This window comes from Apodemus sylvaticus, chromosome 20 (assembly GCF_947179515.1).
Source record: "Apodemus sylvaticus chromosome 20, mApoSyl1.1, whole genome shotgun sequence".
Classification (NCBI taxonomy): domain Eukaryota; kingdom Metazoa; phylum Chordata; class Mammalia; order Rodentia; family Muridae; genus Apodemus; species Apodemus sylvaticus.
The window spans coordinates 61,317,796-61,339,449 of NC_067491.1; the positions used below are offsets into that span (position 1 = coordinate 61,317,796).

Below are 21,654 nucleotides of genomic sequence, written 5' to 3' on the forward strand. Positions count from 1 at the left end.
TTTACAGCCTCAATGTTTAAGACGAGGTTATTTGAGTTTGATGGATAATCAGGAGTTGGCTGATTTAGAGCACATACTTATTCTAATGGCATACAGGAATTTTGTATATATTTTGTGTAAAATGAACTTGAAAACCTGGATTTTTTTCCTTTTTTCTTTTTTCTTTTTGTTCTGGTTTATTTGCAAGAATGAGAACATGCATTTCAAACAATCAAATGTTTTATAAACTTAGCAACATAGAATACAATGGCAGTTTTCAAACTAGAAAGCATAGCCTAACATGAATTGGTAGCCATGACTTACATGTATGTTGACTTCTATGAAACCCAGAGGTACACAGTTGTCCAGTATGCTTCACTGACTTAAAGAGTGCTTATTGTTCCTATGAATAAAAAGTCACACAAAATTTCCCTAGATCCAATGACCTAATGCCCCAAAGTTGCCTGACACATACCTCTCAAGACAGCTTAACAGGGTAACTCCATTATAACCACCAGCTTGTCACTTGGATTTGGATTGTAGATGCAGTCACATTGACAACTATGACTACCCATCACAACTAACTATATGTCATGCTGTGAAACAACAAATTATTCTTATTTATCTAAAGTGGGGTGTCCTCTAAACAACATTTTCATTGCCTTTACCCTCTAATCACCTTTTCTTGGCAATTCCCATTCTACTTTCTAAATCTACTCTAGAATTTGGATCTACATTTCCTTTTTTATAGTTTTTGTATGCTTTTCAATGTAATTATTCAGTTCCATCCTGATTGCAGTTCCTCTTTTTAGACTAATCCATCTCACCACCCAACCTCCATCAACTTCTCTGAGATGGTGGAGCATCCCCTGGGTATTCCCAACTCTACGACATGAAGATGCGTCAGGGAACGGCACATTAATGAAAGTCTTGGTTTTTCTACTGAGAAATTGTCAAGACAAATATATCTGCTATTTCCTTTTTTGTTTGCTTGGGGGTTATGGTTCTTTTTCAAGACAGGGTTTCTCTGTGTAGTCCTAGCTGTCCTGGAACTCACTCTGTAGACCAAGCTGGCCTCGAACTTAGAAATCTGCCTACTTCTGCCTCCCAAGTGCTGGGATTACAGGCGTGTGCCACCATGCCCAGCTATCTCTGCTATTTCTACAAAAAGAAGAATTAGTCTGTTGAACAGAATCTTCTACAGGCCACTCATCATATTCATAGACATTGAACTATATTGATATCTAAGCACTGAAATATGCACTATGTCTTATAGGTTATTGAATGGAAAAATAATATAGCATTACCAGTTTGAGAGCTTTTCAGGCATCTGTGACATGTTGGTGAATTTACAATACAAAGAAAGGCACATTACCTGCCAGGGGGATAACAGAGTCCTATCAATATTTGCCTGTGGTTGAACTTGTATTTGATTGAGATTCTTCTCATGGAGACTGTGGGCCACTGCATACACAGCATCATACACATCGTAACTCTCTTCAGTCATGACCATTTCAAAAAGACTCCTTGGCAACAATCCCAAAGAGGCATTGGGCAGACAGTTTTCAATGATTTTACGTGCAGAATGCAATCTTGAGCAATTGAAAAAATCATCCACAAGATAAGAAGAAAAGTATCTTCTGGGTACTTAACAGGATTGGCTTCCCGCATAAATTTTGTGAAACCAACAATCTCCCCATGATGGGGTGAAAAAATGAGAGCCCCATGCGATAAATTTAACACTGTATATGGACGAATACTTGGGCTAATCCATTTTTTACTCATAACCCAGATTTTATTCATTGTGTACTTTCTATGGATATTTACTATTACAGTTAATAGTAAATTAATGGGTCCGTAAATTACAATCACATCTGCTGATGACTCTAGAGTACGCATCTGATCATAGGTTAGCGAATGATATATTGATTCTCCCACATATGATACTGTTTCCACAAAAGCTATGCAGGCTTTGTTCTTTTCCATCTCCATTCTAAAATCTGATGCAAACTGAGAACCTTTGTGGTCATCTGTGATGAGCAGTCCCACCCAGGTCCATCTGAAATGAAGCATCAAAGAGGCAATACCACAGAACAGAGCCGTGTCTTTGGGGGCTACCTGGTACAGAGATGTAAACTGATTTGTGTCAACCTTTGCATGATCAAAAGGCCCAACAGTAAGCTGGAAGGAAATCAGTATTTTAAAAAGGAGAACAATAAATGTCATTTAAATAGTCTTAGTCTTAAAAACCCGATTTCAGTTATAAAGTTGATACTCTGCTCAATAGTTCTTAATGTCACATCTCACCTCCTGAGGGTTTCCAGAAAAATTATTAAAAGTATCAAAGTTTTAAATTGCCTTGTGTACTGTTCATCCTTCTTACTCTACATCAAAGGAAATGAAGAACAGACTGTGTCCATATTTGTCTTTATATTTGCTCTTTAATGCTAATTAATCAAAATCTCTCCTTTTCATTTTGCAAGCAGCTAATTCTGAGAAAGGAAAGCTGGCTTCCCACCACTCACATCATGTGCACTCACCTGAGGAAATTTGTAACGAACCAACAATGTCCCAATGATTTCAGATGATTTCCATGATATTCCAGTAAGTGTAGCAGCTGATTTCCACTTTTTTCTACAATTGTAATTAGGGATAAATATGCTCAAACCTGTGAGCCAATAGAATACACTCTTCATAATGTTCCTGTCAATATCTGGGAGATTATATATCTGAAGTCCCAGAGACATGTTTGGTAAAACATGAGGGTTCAAGTTGATTTCATTGATGGCAAATAACATGGCCAAAACAAGTTGGTAGTTTCGTATATCCGTCCTGCATAGAAGTATCACAAAATTCATATTGGGAACTCATAACTATTATACCTATAACCTATAAGGTACAGAAGACACCTTAGAAAATATTGACACAACAATCAAAGCAACCACTAAATCAAAAAAAGTTCCTAACTTAAATCATCCTGGGAATCCAAGACACAATGAGAAGACTAAACCTAAGGATAATAGGTATAGAATAGAACAAAGATTCCCGACAGAGAGGGCAAGTAAATACCTTCAATAAAATTATAGAAGAAAACTTCCATAACCTAAAGAAAGAGATGCCCATGAATATATAAGAAGCCTACCGAACTCCAAACAGACTGAACCAGAACATATGTTCCTCCCATTACATAATAGTCAAAACACAAAATGCACAAAACAAAGAATATTAAAAGCAGTAAGTTTAAAAGGTCAGGTAACATATAAAGGCAGACCTATCAGGATTACACCAGACTTCTCAACAGAAACTATGAGAGCTAGAAGATCCTCAGCAGATATCATACAAACCCTAAGAGAAGACAAATGCCAGCCCAGGCTACTAACTTTCTACAAATTCAGCCCTAAAAAGGGTAACAGATGGAAAATTCCAACAGGAGGAGGGAAACTACACCCTAGAAACAGAAGAATGTAATCTTCTTTCAAGGAACCCCAAAGAAGATACCCAAAAGAAAAGAACATAATTTCATCTCTAACAATAAAAATAACAGGAAACATCAATCACTATTTCCTAACATCTCTTAATATCAATAGATTCAATTCCCCAATAAAAAGATATAGACTAACAGACTGGATATGTGAACAGGATACAGCATTTTGCTGCATACAGGAAGTGTACCTCACAGACAAAAACAGAAAATACCTCAGGGTAAAGGGCTGGAAAACAATTTTCAAAGCAAATGGTCTCAGGAAAGAAGCTGGAGTAGCGATTCCAATATGAATAAAATCTACTTACAACCAAAAGTTTTCAAAAAAGATAAGGAAGGACACTTCATACTCATCAGATGAAAAATCTGTCAAGGAGAGCTCTCAATTCTGAACATCTGTGCTACAAATGCAAGGGTACCCACAATCATAATAGAAATTTTATTAAAGCTCAACGCACACAGTGAACCTCACAATAATAGTGGGGTACTTTAATACTTCAAACTAACCAATGGTCAGATCATGGATACAGAAACTAAAGAGAGAGACACAGTGAAACTAACAGAAGTTATGAAACAAATGGATTTAACTTTTAACTACAGATGATTTAACTCTAAAGCAAAATAATAAACCTTCTTCTCACCTTGGTACCTTCTCAAAAATCTACCATATAATTTGGACACAAAATCAACATTAACAGATCCAAGAATTTTGAGTTAATCCCATGTATTCTATCAGACCACCACAGAATGAGGCTGATCTTCGATAACTACAAAAACAGGAAGACCATGTACACATAGAAGTTGAACATCTATCTCCTCAATGGTAACTTGGTCAGGGAAGAAATAAAGAAGGAAATGAAAGACTTCTAGAATCAATGAAAATGAAAGACACATCATACCCAAACTTATGGGGCACAGTGAAAGCTGTGCTAAGAGGAATGCTCATAGCTCTGAGTACCTCCAAAAAGTAACTGGAGGGAGCATACACTAGCAGTTTAACAGCATACCTGAAAGCTCTCTTACAGAAATAAGCAAATACACCAAAGAGGAGTAGACAGCTGGAAATAATCAAACTTGAGGATGAAATCAACCAAGTAGAAACAAAAAGAACTATATAAAGAATCAGCAAAAGCAGTTGCTGTTTCTTTATCAACAAGATAGTGGAAATACTTAGCCAAACTAATTAGACCCACAGAGACAGTATCCAAATTAACAATGTCATAAATGAAAAGGGAGACATAGCAACAGAGATGGAGGAATTTAAAGAAATTATCAGGTCCTAATACCATAGCCTATACTCAACAAAACTGGAAGTCCCTTTCTCAGAGGAACCATAGCACCCTCACTTAAGTCCTCCTTCTTCGTGAGCTTCCTGTTCTGGGTGAATTGTAAATTGTTTATTTTGAGCTTTTGGACTAGCATCTGCTTATTAGTGAGTGCATACCATGTGCATTCATTTGTGATTGGTTACCTCACTCAGGATGACACTTTCCATTTTCATCCATTTGCCTAAGAATTTCATGAATTCATTGTTTTTAATAGCTGAATAGTATTCTATTGGGTATATATACCACAGTTTCTGTATCCATAATACTCACAGGAGCAATAAGGGAGGCAATGTGTGGAGCAGAGTCTGAAGTAAAGGCCACCCAGTGACTGCCCTACATGGAGATTCATCCTATAAACAGTCACCAAACACTGATACTATGACAAGAAGCGTGTACCAAAAGGAGCATGCCATGGCTGTCTCCAGAGGGGCCCTGCCAGAGCCTTACAAATACAGAGGCAGAAGCGAGCAACCAACTATTGGACTGGGCTTGGGGTCCCCAACGGACGATATGGAGGGAGGTCCGGAGGACTGAAGGGGCATATAGCCTCATGGGAAGAAAAATGACTTCGGACACCCAGACACCCCAAGACTCCCAGGGACTGAACTATCAACAAAGGGGTACACATGCTTCCAGCCAAAAATGTGTCAGAGGACGGCCTTGTTAGGCATCAGTGAGAGGAGTGGTCTTTGGTCATGTAAAGGCTCAATAGAGGCCCCAACAAAGGGAAACGAACAGGGGGAATGTGGGGGGGAGGTGGGACTGTGTTGGGTAGAGGGGCATATACATGGAGGCAGGGGGTGGGAGGAGGGGTAGGGAATCTTTGGTGGGCGCTTTTGGGAGGGGGTATATTGGGAAAGGTTTTACCATTGGTAATGTAAATGAAGAAGATACTCAATAAAAAAAGAAAGAAAGAAAGAGATGCAGCCATTAAAACTTTGCCAACCAAAAAAATGCACAGGGCTAGAAGATTTGAGGGTAGATTTCTATCAGAATTAGAGACGTCCTAATACCAATAATCCCAAACTCTTTCACAAAATAAAAACAGAAGGAACACTACCCAATACATTTTACAAAGCCTCATTTATGCTTTGTAAAGCCTCATTTACGCTAAACCACACAAAGACCCAACAAAGAAAGAGAACTTCAGAACAGTTAACAATTTCCCTTATGAATATTGCTGTAAAAACATTCAATAGAATTCTAGCAAAATGAATCCAAGAACACATCAAAATGATTATTCACCATGATCAATTGTGCTTCATCTCAGGGTTGCAGAGATGGTTCGATATATGGAAATCCATCAACTTAATCCATTATTTAAACAATGTCAAACAAACAAAAACCCACATGATCTTCTCATTGGATCCTGAAAAACTTTTGAAAAATAAAACACCCCCTCATGCTAAAAGTATAGGAGAGATCCGGAATTCAATTCCATACCTAAACATAATTAAAGAACTATAAAGCACACCAACAGAGTTAGAGAACAGGAGCAACCTCAGAGGGATAGAGGAGCAGGAGGGCAAAAAGGAGGGGCATGAACAGGTAATGGAAGAGACAGGAGAGAAGACAGAAAATAAAACAGAAAAAAGTAGCAGTGGAGATGGGGAAATGAGGGCAGCCAGAAGACAGTCCCAGAATCCAGGAAAGTGAGAGGCTCCCAGGATGCAATGGGGATGGCTTTAGTAGTAATATCCAAGAAAGAGATACAAAACCTGTACAGACAACCTCCAGTAGATCGTCATGACTCCCAGTTGAATCATGATGCCACCCATGTAATTCGAAACTTTAAATCCAGAAATATTCCTGTCCAAAGGAAAGAGAGTGACAAAAATGGAAGAGAGACTGAAGGAAAAGCCATCTAGAGGCCACCCCAACTAGGAATTCATCCTACCTGTAGAACCAAACCCCCACAATATTGTCCATGTCAAGGGCTTGCTGGAAGGAGCCTGGTATGACTGTTCTCTGAGAGGTTATGCCAGCCACTGATTATTACTAATGGAGACACTAACAGGCAACTACTGGACTGAACACAGGGACCCCAATACAAGAGAAGGGGAAGAACTGTAGGAGCTGAAGGGGATTGCAACCCCATATGAAGAGCAACATCAAGTAACTGGACCATCCAGGCCTCCCAGGGACTAAACAAGCAATCAAAGATTGTACATGAACCAAGACATGATTCCAGATACAAATGGAGAAGAGGATGGCCTTCTCTGACATCAAGGGAGGGGAAGGAGGCATGATTCTCTGTGTAAAGGGATGCTAGACTGGTGAGGCTGAAGGAGGTGAGTGGGTGGAGGAGCACCCTCTTAGAGGTAAAGAGTAGGGGGTGAGGGCTAATGTGATGGGGAGCTTTGTGGAAGTGGAACTGGGAAGGGAATTCTCATTTTAAATATAAACAAAAATGATAAATAATGTATTTGTATAAGAAAAAAGAAGACAGCATAGATAAAATAGATACATCTTTCAAATAAAATGTTAAATTTAAAAACATTCCAGACCCAAAACATCCAGAAAAATCTTGGACAATATAAAAAACAAAGTTTAAACAAATTGGAAAGGAAGAAGTCAAAGTAAGAAGTCAAACTATCATTATTTGCAGATGACATGATAGTCTACCTAAGTGACCTAAAAAACTCCACTAGAGAACTCCTACAGCTGAAAAACAACTTCAGCAAAGTGGCAGGTTATAAAATCAACTCAAGCAAATCAGTAGCCTTCCTATACTCAAAGGATAAGCAGGCTGAGAAAGAAATTAGGGAAATGAACCCCTTCACAATAACCACAAACAGTATAAAGTATCTTGGGGTGACTCTTACCAAACATGTGAAAGATCTGTATGACAAGAACTTCAAGACTCTGAAGAAGGAAATGGAAGGAGACTTCAAAAAATGGGAAAAGCTCCCATGCTCATGGATCAGTAGAATCAATATAGTTAAAATGGCCATTTTGCCAAAAGCAATATAGAGATTCAATGCAATATCCATCAAAATCCCAACTCAGTTCTTCACAGAGTTAGAAAGAGCAATTATCAAATTCATCTGGAATAACAAAAAACCCAGGATAGCTAAAACTATTCTCAGCAACAAAAGAAATTCTGGGGGAATCAGTATCCCTGACCTCAAGCAATACTACAGAGCAATAGTGTTAAAAACTGCATGGTATTGGTACAGTGACAGGCAGGAGGATCAATGGAACAGGATTGAAGATCCAGAAATGAACCCACACACCTATGGCCACTTGATCCTCGACAAAGAGGCTGAGAACATCCAATGGAAAAAAGATAGCCTTTTCAACAAATGGTGATGGTTCAACTGGAGGTCAGCATGCAGAAGAATGCAAATTGATCCATCCTTGTCTCCTTGTACTAAGCTCAAATCAAAATGGATCAAGGACCTCCACATAAAGCCAGACACTATGAAGTTAATAGAAAAGAAACTGGGGAAGACCCTTGAGGACATCGGTATAGGGAGAAAGTTTCTGAACAGAACACCAATAGCGTATGCTCTAAGAGCAAGAATTGACAAATGGGACCTCATAAAATTACAAAGTTTCTGTAAGGCAAAGGACACCATCAAGAGGACAAATCGGCAACCAACAAATTGGGAGAAGATCTTCACCAATCCTACATCAGATAGAGGGCTAATATCCAATATATATAAAGAACTCAAGAAGTTAGACTCCAGAAAACCAAACAACCCTATTAAAAAATGGGGTACAGACTTAAACAAAGAATTCTCACCTGAAGAACATCGGATGGCTGAGACACATCTTAAAAAATGCTCAACTTCATTGGTCATTAGGGAAATGCAAATCAAAACAACCCTGAGATTTCACCTTACACCTTCACAGTCAGAATGGCTAAGATTAAAAATTCCGGAGATAGCAGGTGTTGGAGAGGGTGTGGAGAAAGTGGAACACTCCTCCACTGTTGGTGGGGTTGCAAATTGGTACAACCACTCTGGAAATCAGTCTGGCAGTTCCTCCGACAACTGGGCACCTCGCTTCCAGAAGATCCTGCTATACCACTCCTGGGCATATACCCAGAGGATTCCCTACCATGTATTAAGGATACATGCTCTACTATGTTCATAGCAGCCCTATTTATAATTGCCAGGTGCTGGAAGGAACCCAGGTATCCCTCAACAGAAGAGTGAATGCAAAAAATGTGGTATATCTACACAATGGAGTACTATTCAGCCATTAGAAACAATGAATTCATGAAATTCTTAGGTAAATGGATGGAGCTAGAGAACATCATACTAAGTGAGGTAACCCAGACTCAAAAGATGAATCATGGTATGCACTCACTTATAAGTGGATAGTAACCTAGAAACCTGGATTACCCAAAACATAATCTACACATCAAATGAGGTACAAGAAGCAAGGAAGAATGGCCCCTTGTTCTGGAAAGACTCAATGAAGCAGTATTCAGCAAAACCAGAACTGGGAAGTGGGAAGGGGTGGGTGGGAGGACAGAGGGAGAGAAGGGGGCTTACGGGACTTTTTGGAAGTGGGGCGGCTAGGGAAGGGGAAATCATTTGAAATGTAAATAAAAAATATACCAAATAAAGAAAAAAGATAAATAGTTTTCTACTGATCTGTGGTATAAGGGACATACACTTAAGAAAGCCAGTTTACACCAAGCCTAAATCCAAGAAAGCAATTCTTCAAACATCAGGAACAAGACAAAGCTGTCCACTATCTCCAGAACTATTTAATATAGTACTTGAAGTTGCAGATTGAACAATAAAACAGAAAAGGAGTTTATGGGAATTCAAATTGAAAAGGAAGCTATCAAAATATCACTATTCACAGATGATATGATAATATAAATAAGTGAGTCCAAAGTCGCATATACTAAACTAACTAAATATTATCAATAACCATCCTACATGGATTCAATAAGGAGACAAAGGAAGAAATTGCTAGTGAACCACCCTTTACAACAGCCACAATTTATATAAAAATATTGTGGTGCCAAACACCAAGCAAGTTAAAAACATGTATAGTCGGAAATCCATCAATACAATCCACTACATAAACAAACTCAAAGAAAAAAACCACATGGTCATTTCATTGGATGCTGAAAAAGCATTTGACAAAATTCAGCATCCTTTCATGCTTAAAGTCTTGGAGAGAACAGGAATTCAAGGCCCATACCTAAACATAGTAAAAGCAATATACAGCAAACCGGTAGCCAGCATCAAACTAAATGGAGAGAAACTTGAAGCAATCCCACTGAAATCAGGGACCAGACAAGGCTGCCCCCTTTCTCCTTATCTTTTCAATATTGTACTTGAGGTACTAGCTTGGGCAATTCGACAACATAAGGAGGTCAAAGGGATACAAATTGGAAAGGAAGAAGTCAAACTATCATTATTTGCAGACGACATGATAGTTTACATAAGTGACCCAAAAAACTCCACTAGAGAGCTCCTACAGCTGATAAACAACTTCAGCAAAGTGGTGGGTTATGAAATCAACTCAAGCAAATCAGTGGCCTTCCTATACTCAAAGGATAAGCAGGCTGAGAAAGAAATTAGGGAAATGACCCCCTTCACAATAGCCACAAACAGTATAAAGTATCTTGGGGTGACTCTTACCAAACATGTGAAAGATCTGTATGACAAGAACTTCAAGACTCTGAAGAAGGAAATGGAAGAAGACCTGAAAAAATGGGAAAACCTCCCATGCTCATGGATGGGTAGAATTAATATAGTTAAAATGGCCATTTTGCCTAAAGCACTATACAGATTCAATGCAATACCCATCAAAATCCCAACTCAATTCTTCACAGAGTTAGAAAGAGCAATTTTCAAATTCATCTGGAACAACAAAAAACCCACTATAGCTAAACCTAATCTCAGCAACAAAAGAAAATCTGGGGGAATCAGTATCCCTGACCTCAAGCAATACTACAGAGCAATAGTGTTAAAAACTGCATGGTATTGGTACAGTGACAGGCAGAAGGATCAATGGAATAGGATTGAAGATCCAGAAATGAACCCACACACCTATGGCCACTTGATCCTCGACAAAGAGGCTGAAAACATCCAATGGAAAAAAGATAGCCTTTTCAACAAATGGTGCTGGTTCAACTGGAGGTCAGCATGCAGAAGAATGCGAATTGATCCATCCTTGTCTCCTTGTACTAAGCTCAAATCCAAATGGATCAAGGACCTCCACATAAAGCCAGACATTCTGAAGCTAATAGAAAAGAAACTGGGGAAGACCCTTGAGGACATCGTTACAGGGAGAAAGTTTCTGAACAGAACACCAATAGCGTATGCTCTAAGAGCCAGAATTGACAAATGGGACCTCATAAAATTACAAAGTTTCTGTAAGGCAAAGGACACCATCAAGAGGACAAATTGGCAACCAACAAATTGGGAAAAGATCTTCACCAATCCTACATCAGATAGAGGGTAATATCCAATATATATAAAGAACTCAAGAAGTTAGACTCTAGAAAACCGAACAACCCTATTAAAAATGGGGTACAGAGTTAAACAAAGAATTCTCACCTGAAGAACTTCGGATGGCGGAGAAGCATCTTAAAAAATGCTCAACTTCATTAGTCATTAGGGAAATGCAAATCAAAACAACGCTAAGATTTCATCTTACACCAGTCAGAATGGCTAAGATTAAAAATTCAGGAGACAGCAGGTGTTGGAGAGGGTGTGGAGAAAGAGGAACACTCCTCCACTGCTGGTGGGGTTGCAAATTGGTACAATCACTCTGGAAATCAGTCTGGCGGTTCCTCCGAAAACTGGGCACCTCACTTCCAGAAGATCCTGCTATACCACTCCTGGGCATATACCCAGAGGACTCCCCACCATGTAATAAGGATACATGCTCTACTATGTTCATAGCAGCCCTATTTATAATTGCCAGATGCTGGAAAGAACCCAGGTATCCCTCAACAGAAGAGTGGATGCAAAAAATGTGGTATATCTACACAATGGAGTACTATTCAGCCATTAGAAACAATGAATTCATGAAATTCTTAGGCAAATGGATGGAGCTAGAGAACATCATACTAAGTGAGGTAACCCAGACTCAAAAGGTGAATCATGGTATGCACTCACTAATAAGTGGTTATTAACCTAGAAAACTGGAATACCCAAAACATAATCCACACATCAAATGAGGTACAAGAAGAAAGGAGGAGTGGCCCCTGGTTCTGGAAAGACTCAGTGAAACAGTGTTTGGCAAAACCAGAATGGGGAAGTAGGAAGGGGTGGGTGGGAGGACAGGGGAAGAGAAGGGGGCTTACGGGACTTTCGGGGAGGGGGGTGGCTAGAAAAGGGGAAATCATTTGAAATGTAAATAAAATATATCGAATAAAAAAAATGGATGCAAAAATTTTTTTTGGAATTAAAAAAAAAAAGAAAATGTGCATATATATATCGTAAACCTAAAAAAATGTATAATAAAAATGTTCAGTCACTGAAAATAAATTGAAGATGTCAGAAGACAGAAAGATCTCAAGAGCTGATGTAATAGTAGGATCAACATAATGAAAATGGCCTTCTAATCAAAAGAAATCTCCTGTTTCAACTTAATCATTATAAAAATTACAACAGAATACTTTTCAAAACTTAAAAGAATATGTATCTTCATACGTAGAAATAAAATGCCACTATAGATGAAACAATTATGTACAATAAAGAAAATCCCAAGGTATTACTTTCCCTGATTTCAAACTGTACTACAGAGCAATAGTACTAAAACCATCATTGTTTTAGCTTAAAACAAACAGGTTTATTAATAGAATTAAACGAAAAACCCTCATTGGAATCCATACACCTATGGACACTTAATCTCAGATAAAAATCCAAAAATTGTACAATTGTAAATAAGAAAGTATTTTCCATGAATTGTTGTGGTCTCACTAGATGCCAATGATTATAGAATGCAAATAGATGCACATCTAGCTTTTTGCACAAACCTAAATTCCAAATAGATCAAAGATATTAACATTAGACCAGAAATACTGAATATAATCCTAGAGAAATTAGGGCAAACCATTGAATGCATTGAAGAGGAAAGACTTTCTGAACAGAACACCAATCATGCAGTTACTGTACATTATCGCAGCTAATAAAATGATAATAAAAATGGTTTGGTAAGGCCAAGGAAAGACCAGTTGTTCAAAACAGCAGTCTTCAGAATGCAGAAAGATTTTCACCAATTCCACTTCTTGCAGATAGCTATTATCCAAAATATTTAGAGTACTTAAGAGACTAGAAAAAAAATATTTCAAATCAAATATTTCAATTAAAATGCAATACATATCTGAACAGAATTTTCAACAGAAAAATCTTAAGTGTCTGGGAAACATTTAAATAAATGTTCAAAATTCAACAGAATAATGTAAATCAAAATGATTCCGTGATTTCATCTTACACATGTCTGCTTGGCTAAGATCAGAAACAAAAGTGACAGTTGACGCTGGTGAGGACCTCAAGGAAAGGGTGTGCTTGCTCCTCCATTCATGGCAAACTTTTACAGAGACCTTTTCCATCAGCAACTCAATAGCCAGCCATAACTCTTCTGAGCTTACATCAAAATATTCTACTGTTGAGCCCAAGGACATTTGCTCAACCATGTTCTTTGCAACTTACTTAATAACAGCCAGAAACCAGAAGCAATCTAGATATCCCTCAGCCAAAGAATAGAAAAAATGTGTTAAGTTTACATACTGCCATAGTACACAACTCTTTAATAGGGCATCATGGAATTTGGAACTAGAAAAATTTATCCAGAGCAAGCTTACCCAGACCCAGGAAGATGAACATGGCATGTTCTCACTGACAAGTGGATTAGCTCTGAGGTACAGATTTTGAGACCATGAGTAAGAAATAGGGCTTAAGGGACAATGCAAGAATATTCACAATGTAACAAATATTAGTGTCATGTGTGGATAAAGAACTTGTTCTTTGAGAGGCGGTGGTTGCACACACGTAATCCCAGCACTCTGGGAGGCAGACGCAGGCAGATTTCTGAGTTGGACGCCAGCCTGGTCTACTGAGTGAGGTGCAGGACAGCCAGGGCTATACAGAGATGCGCTGTCTCCAAACAACAACAACAACAACAATAACAACAACAACAACAACAAAAAAGCAAAAACAACAAAAAAAAAGAACTTGTTCTTTTGTTTATTACCATGTACTTTCACTTTCACAGTACTATTGTCATGTTATCTCGTTAATTTAAATCACCTTACACCAAAAATACTACAGTTTAATGATTAGGATGTTTTGGGTTGTTTGATATCCACTAATATCCTTGTAACTGAAGGCATCACTAGCAATATTTTTGCTGAAAAAAGTTATAGTTTTATAAACACCAGTATATAAAATGGATCAAACATGCAGACTGCATTTTATTGGGAAACACTTCAGCTTGGGGTTTTCATGCTTGCCTGCTGTTCATGATTCCAAAATATTTTTTGGATTAAAAAAATACCTTCCACTAAACTATTGCAAAATGGATAATAATAAAAAATCAGAAAATGAGTTCAATTACACACACGTAAATTGAAACTCCAGTGTTAAGGTTCATAATTCTAGCCACTCTAAAGCACATGATCATTGTGTTCATTGTGATCCTGACGCTTGCACTTGTGCACATAGAAACGGAAAAGGAAGAATACCAGAAAGATCCTTTTTCAAAATGACTGTGCACCGCATCACTCTATTATAAAAGATTTAATCAGAAGCATGAATGAAATTTAATAGATCTTACTCTATATTTACTTTATATGAATACTTTATATTCAGATACCCTTTCTTGTAGAAAACTAGATATTTTTAAATTACATTAAATAAGGTGAATATAAATATATTTAATATATTTATACTTTAATATATAAATATATTTATCATACATGGACAAAGAAATCACTTCCCAAATTCTGTTGTCTTATTTCATATCTTGTTAAATCATCTGACAAGTCATTTTCCACTTGTTAGCATTTGATGAGCTGTTCTACTGCAAATGTGCTTTTGCAGTGAGATTGCTCCCACTAAACTGTCTGGACAGACATGGGGCATAGTGCAAAGTGGTTCCTGATGTGGTGCAACTGCACAACAGTGTAAAAGATTTATCAAGTGCATCCATGGTTCTTGCAAAGTTAAAAAAGATATATACCTGGGGCATTTAGAGAGCCACATGAAATATTTCAGCTGGTTGTGAATTTTTGGATCACTCTGATCATCTTTAATATTAAAATTTATTTCAAAATATGAAAAATGTCTTCTTCACCTAATGATGTTTTATTTCTGAATCATTTCCCTTCTACACTGCCTTGACCTAACAATTTATCACCATATCAATTTGCAAGCAAAGTGTTAGCAATGTTTCTACTTAGACTAAATTCACTTAGACATTCAGCAATTTTCCAGCAACTAACCAGAAGCAGGACATTCATTGCACAGTTTTCCTTCCCCAGGTTGAATTCAGAGTTGAGTGTGTACTTTGTTTCTTTATTTCAGTTCTTTAGTTTATATATACCCTGATAGAAATTTCAGCATGCTGCAATATACACTTTATTTCCTTGAAAAATTATTGTACATTGCTATTTATGTCTGAGATTACCAAGGAAGTTGAAGCAAACTTTGTCTAAATCTGCTGTTCCTGCAGATTTTAGACTGTCTAGGAAAGGGCCTTCAGTGACATAATCTCAGAATATTACTGTATGAATAAATTCATGAAATCAAGTATTGCATAGTGGAAATTGATAAATTAAATAGGTTGCAATGGATAAAAATCTGAAATCATATGAATTAAAAAATATTAGCTTTCAATACTCTGCAAAATGTTAAGGATCAAAAATAAAAGTGAAGAGAGATAAATTTCTTTTTTTTAATATTTTTTTAATTCGATATAATTTATTTACATTTCAAATGATTTCCCCTGAAGAGAGATGAATTTCTAATTCTGCCATCACTGCATTCAAATCTGTGTCAGCTGACACAGCAACACTGATCACTCTAGAACCTGAGGAGGTATTACAATGTAACAGATTTCAAAGGTATTACCTGCTCTAATACAATCACAAATGAAACTCCCCGATTCTCTGAAGTGTTGTGTCAGGCTACTGCCAACATCCCTTGTAGTACAGGACTGGCATAATATGTGCTCACAGTCTGAGGAATTACAGACAGCATGGTGAAAGGTGATCAAACTGCAATGACCAAATATGAAACACAAAACTCTAATGACATATTTCTCTTCTCACTTGAGAGGACATAAGGAGTCACCAAGAAAAGAAAATTAAACAGAGGATCTTGGAAGGGAGTATATGAAGGAAACCTCATGAGGAGAAATTCTTGGAATAGTGTTCAAATCCACACTTAAAGTAGGACAAATAATTTGAAATGAGTTGATACAAATCACTTACCGTAAACCATTAGATGTGCCCAATGGTAATGTTTTCCAATCTATTGTTAAACTTGTAGCAGTGTCACTTAAGTGAGGAAAAAATGCACCAATGACCACAGACCCATCATGGTGTAGCATGTATTCTGATTCTGTTAGGCCGAAAAGGGCTGCAATGATCCAGATGGGTGTTCGCATCTGTAAAAACCAGAAGATAAAAAGCCAAGAGAAGAGCATATTAAGAGATGTTTCTGCCAAGATCTAAGTCGTGGAATGGTACAACCTATGGGGTGTTACATATATATATATTCAGTGCTCATATGTGTTTGCATGTGCGTGCCTGTGTGTGTGTGAGTGTGTTTGCACTGTTGTTGTTGACATGATGACAGAATATTTCACTCTAATCAGCCAGAGATATGTGCAAGGATCCTTCCATTCACCCTGTGAGAGTTCTATGGCACTTTATCCTTCAGGCTATCCATATGAGTCACCTCACTCAGTGACAAACAGGTTACAGCATCAAAGGACATACTTTCATTTCGACTAGGAATCACAATAAATACTCCAAGACTGAAACACCCCAGTGTTGCTTTCTGCCTCTGTGTTTATGGCCTAAAATGTTTACAAAGAAAGAATTTATTCAAGAGCCCTTCAAGATAATGCCCACATATCACATCAAAGGAAATCACTGTTGGAAAAATATAAATACACATTAAAGACCCATACTAAACTGATGAACTTAATTAAAGGTGCACCATGCTCCACAAAACTTAATAGTATTGGTCTTAAGTTCACTTTTTACTCTCCTATGGTTTTTAGGATTCTGAGACAATTCTATCTTTCATACATGCATGTCTACATACCAATACTTGGCCAGTTTACTCCTGCATACCCTTTGTGTCACATTTGTGTCACATTCTTGTGTAACCTACTACCAAGGTGAAGTTATTACTTCAGATGCATAACTTAATTTCAAGGTAGAAGTCGGGTTAATAATTTGATCTTAATCCATTCTGGAACATTGAATATATATATATATAAAATTCATTGCCCTCTTAAACACTCATTCCCTTTTTTTTTTTTTTTGACATGAGGGTATTAGAGAAATTCCCCACATTTCTCCAAAGAACATATCATATGCTGAGGGGATCTCTATGTTTCTTTCATGGAGTTACTCAACAAATGTATCATAAGCAGGGACTATTTTCAGTCAATAAAACAATTTTAAGGCAGAATAAATACATTGTTCTGTAGTGTAGACGTGCTTGCATTTTCCTGTTAGTTTGATTGCCATGAAGGTTGTACAACATAATAACTAAAAGAATGTATAGGCAATGACTTTCTTCAATGAATTTTGATACATTACGTTGTCTCCTGCACCTGTAATACAAGAAAGAAACACAGGTGATATAGTAATGGAAGTTTTGTTAATATGAGCATTTTACTGTGTTTTCTCTCCACATTTTCTTTAATTCTGACTGTGACATAAGAACATACCTGTTGAATTTTAGAGTCAACTCCATTGTCATCATGAGTGCCCCAATACCATATGTGTAGTGAATAGTTACATTGTGTCTGTTCTAAAGAGGCAATATGCTAACCAGAAACTATTAGTTATTTGACTAATTTTTCAGGAATACACATGGTTACTACATAAATCATACATTTTTATTTGTTCCATGATAAGAATCTATGGCTAATTGTAAATAATACTTTATTTGTAAGCATGTGTGTGTGCATGTGTGCTCATGCATGCATAACTTCAGGAATGTCTTATGGACAGAGGATCATGATGCTCTGATCTATAGTTTAAGATGTCTTTGAGTTTACTTAAATATATTCTAGAGGCTCTTCATCAGGTTCTCTGCAACAGCAGCATGAACACTTACATGCTCAAATAACCCCAGTGCTAGACCCAAGGTTTTATTTTTATTTGCTTAATAGGTGAGGAGGAGTGGAAAATGGGGCAGGATCAGGTATAGGGAGAGACAAGAGCGAAGCCCAGAGGGTCAGAAGAAGGAATAGAGATGTGCAGTTGCTGGGGGTTGCAGAGGTCAAGGTGTTTCTCTAGAAAATCCTATAGACCTGGGAGGTGAAAGGCTCATAGGTGTCAATATGGGTGATCTTAGCTAACAAGGACCAACAGTGGGGCAATCAAATCTGAGGAGACCACTTCCTGTAGTTAGACAGGGCCTTCAGAGGAGGAAATGTGTCACCAATCAGCATTCAAAAAATTGACCCAGAATTGTTCCTGTCTTAATGAAATGCAGGGACAAACCTGGAGCAAGGACTGAAGGAAAGGCCATTCAGGAACCAGCTGAATCTGGGATCAGACCAATGCGCATGTATCCAACCCTGACACTATTACTGATTCTATGTTGTACTTGCAGATTGAAACCTAGCATGGCTGTCCTCCGAGAGACTCTACCAGCAGCTGACTGAGGCAGATGCAGATACTTAGAGACTACCAATGAACTGAGATCAGGGCCTCCTATGGAAGAGTTAGGGGAAGGATTGAAGAAGCTGCAGGGGATTGATTGCATCCCAATATGAAGGCCAACAGTGTCAAAAATCCCTGCAGTGTGAGGATGGCTAATATGGATAACAATACATTGTTATTAAAAGCTTCCAGTGACTAAGCCACCAACCAAGGAGAACATCAACTGGTCCATCTCCCTTAGTGCTTAAATGTCAGAGGACTGCCTTGTCTGGGGTCAGTAGGAGTGATGTGCCAAGGTCTGCAGTGACTTGACCCCAAGGAAGGGTGATGACCAGGGTGATGTGGTGGTTGTGGATAGGGTGTGTGGGGAATAGGCTCTTAGAATAAAACTGGAGGGGATGTGGCTTGAAGACTCTGGGAGGAGGAACTTGGGATAGGTTCAAAATTTGGAATGTAAATATATTAAATAATTCCTTAACAATAAAAACAATGTATAATGGCTAAATCCCCATGTGTAGGTGAATGATACAGATATGCAAGAACTTATGTAAAGAAAGCAAATCACAATTCATGGAGATGAAGCCATATTTATTATCTAACCCATAGAGGTCAGGAAAAAACAGATACATACCAGTAAATTTATGAACTGGTACACAGAACTTCATTGGGCAAAATTAAAGAAGCACATCTTCTAAATTGTTTATGAATTCTTTAGGCACTGATATCTGGTATTTTTTTCTGGAAATCTTTTGTTGTTGATGTAATCAAGCTATGATAATGTCATTTTGGCTGAAAAATATTAATAGAACTCTATAATACATATAGTAATCCAAAACGTGGCTGAGACATTGAATGACCTGCTGCAGATGCAGTGTGAGGATGGTTAATATGGATAACAATACATTGTTATTAAAACATCTATTTATTGAAAATTTGTTTTGCCCTTCTAAAATGTTTTATTTTTTAAGGTTGGAATTTTTTTTCAATTGGTTTATTTACATTTCTAATGTTAGCCCCTTTCCTCATACCCATCTGAAAACACCCTATTCCATCACCCCTCTACATGCTTACCAACCCCACACTTTCATGACCTGGCATTCTCCTACACTGGGGCATAAATCCTTCACAGGGCCAATGGCCTCTCCTCTCATTGATGTCTGAAAATATCATCATCTGCTACATATGTAGCTGGAGCCATGGGTCCCTCCATGTGTAATGTTTGGTTGGTAGTTTAGTCCCTGGGAGCTCTGGGGTTACTGGTTGGTACATAGTTTTGCTCCTCCTATGGGGCTGCAAACCTCTTCAGCTCCTTGTGTCCTTTCTCCATTTCCTCCATTAGGGACCCTAGTCCATTAGTTGACTGTGAACTAGGAGTATTTTGATCCCCTTCTAATAAGGATCAAAGTATCCACACTTTGGTTTTCATTCTTCTTGAGCTTCATGTTGTCTGTGAATGGTATCTTGGGTGTTCCAAACTTTTGGGATAATATCCACTTATCAGCAAGTGCACATCATGTGTGTTCTATTGTGATTGGATTACCTCACACAGGATGATATTTTCTAGTTCCATCCATTTGCCTAAGAATTTCATGAACTCTTTGTTATTAATAGCTGAGTAGTACTCCATTGTATATATATATATTTATATATATATATATATATATATATATATATATATATATATATATATATATATATATACCACAATTTCTGTATCCATTTCTCTGTTGAGGGACATCTGGGTTCTTTCCAGCTTTTGGCTATCATAAATATGTCTTCTATGAACATAGTGGTGCATGTGTCCTTAGTACAGTGTGTATGTGCACAGTAGTAGTATAGCTGGGTCCTCAGTACTATGTACAATTTTCTGAAGAGCTGCCAAACTGATTTCCAGAGTGGTGCCTAAACAATATCTTTATAATGACAACACTGGTTTATATCACAAAGTATAAGAGTTAATCTCACAAGATCCAGCCCAAGGTAAATAGATACAGGCATGCAAGGATTGGTAAAAAGATGAATCAGTATTCACTAAGGAGGAAGCCTCTACATATTATCTAACACCAAGTGTCAGGAATAAATCTTGTACATACTAGCACCCTTATCAACTGGTACACAAAGCCCATGAACTACATAGAGATAAATTACATGAATTCTTTGACTTGTTTCTTATCAATGGCTAATGAAGTATTTGAGAATTGATATCTGTTAGTTTCTATCTGGAAATTTGGTTTATGTTCACGTAGTCAAATTAGGATAGCATCATTTTGGTGGACACAGGTATGAATACAATTCAATAACATATATAGTAACCAAAACCATGGCTAATACCTTCAGTGAAATGCTTTAGTTGCTGTGTGAGGAGGGATAATATGGCTGACTCTACAGTGTTTGTAAAACTTACATTTATTGAAAATTGCTTTTTCCATTTAAATAGTACTTTTATAGTTTGTGATTATTATGCAGTAAATATATTTTTCTGCCTTCTCCTTCCCTTGCTTTCTTCCCAAATTTCTAATATATAATCCTTGCTTTCTTTTACTTTTACAGGCTACTTTTCATGAATTTTTGTTACACTCGTATGCATATAGGTATATAAAACATATTGCAAATAGAAACAGTTTAGTCTAAGTAATGTATTCACATTGTTTGCATGTGCATTTCATGGCTCAATCTTTTTTATTAGACAAATAATTGGTGTGGCATTTCAAGTGGGTGGATTATTTCTTAGTTGAGTTTGGAGACAAAAAAGTTTCAAAAAGGAAACTTTTCATTTTGGTGGGTTGATGTACCCTTGTCTTTGCCAATCTGCTTTGGTATTTCTTTCTTCTTGTTGGCTCTTTTAAATTTTTTATTGGTTATTTTATTTATTTAAATCTCATATGCTATCCCCCTTCACAGTTTAAACTAAAAAAAACCTATCCCACCCTCCCTCCCCCCCCCCCCGTTTATATGAGGATTCTCCCCGACTCACCCACACATTCCTGCCTCTACGCCCTACCATTCTCCTATATTGAGGCATCAAACCTTCA

General features: G+C 37.5%; 1 pseudogene; it reads right to left on the bottom strand.

The window, feature by feature from the left end:
• Positions 1-16,419, bottom strand: part of LOC127671030 (vomeronasal type-2 receptor 116-like) — a 38,258-nt pseudogene extending 21,839 nt beyond the window's left edge.
• Positions 16,420-21,654: the final 5,235 nt, after the last annotated feature.